Consider the following 1,076-nt stretch of genomic DNA (forward strand, 5'->3'; position numbering starts at 1 on the left):
GCAAGGCTGGGATGGTCCATTTGGTAAAGTAAATCCGTTGGGCATCTTTCTTCGCCTTTAGACAATAATTCTGATGGCAAAAGAACCAAACGGGACAGGCAAAAAAACAAAAAAACAAAAAACACCCCGAACATCTGGAGATCCAACAGTGCACCAGCTGTGAGCCATCAGCTGTTTCTCTCATCAGCTGCTGTAATGAGAGCTGCTGGAATCATCTCGAGCAGCAGGAAATCACTGATGTTGTTTCTAACCAGAGATATGGGACTGAGCTCCGCTGAGCTCCTTCTACTTTCATTCAGATAGAAACTGCTACAGTCTGCTGATTATTGCTTTGCCTCCATCACAGGAGCTCTTTATCCTGTTCTTCACTCTCATTGGTTCTTTGTGTGCTTGTTTTTACAACAGTAGTCATTCTGATTGGTCAAAGAAGACAATCAGCTGTGACTAAATGTAGCTCCTACAGCAGTGATGGGAATAACTACTGAAGCTAATCCAGTATCAAAGCTCAGGAATCAGCAGCTCCCACCTCATTTTCTTTCAACAACTATTTTTTAGCTGCTGTGTTTTTGTGTTTCTGCAGACCTCAGACATCCTGCTGTTCTGGATAACTTTTTTCATCCTTTTTTATCATTATTTTGCTTTTCTTTGATTATTATGTTATATGTATTTATATGTTAAACACTTATTCTTTGTATTTTTGCTTTGCTCCTGTCAAACTGCTTTAATGAAATCTGCTGCAGTCTAAACTGTGGACATTCCTTTTTTAACCCTTTGTGAATCAATAAAGGTTTAAATCTGAGTATTCATCTATGTTAGTGTTTAATGGGTCTAATAGGTTGGCCTTTCCCAGTAAAATCTTCCCTTGGAGTCTGTGGTCAAGGCTTCTAAAACCATCCCAAGTTAACAAGAACTACAATCTAGAGGAGAGCTGCCATAACAGGTGTGACTGATGAGATCTGACCTGCAAGGTTACTCAGGTTTGTTTGTATCAGGACAAGCAGGGAAGACACCTGGATGTCAAGGAAGTTAGAGCTGGGCGAGTATCCTCATCCACATCGGCTTCACAATTCTGCATC

Source organism: Pundamilia nyererei, unplaced genomic scaffold, assembly GCF_000239375.1.
Source record: "Pundamilia nyererei isolate P.nyererei 1_Seehausen unplaced genomic scaffold, PunNye1.0 scaffold00787, whole genome shotgun sequence".
In the NCBI taxonomy this organism is placed as follows: domain Eukaryota; kingdom Metazoa; phylum Chordata; class Actinopteri; order Cichliformes; family Cichlidae; genus Pundamilia; species Pundamilia nyererei.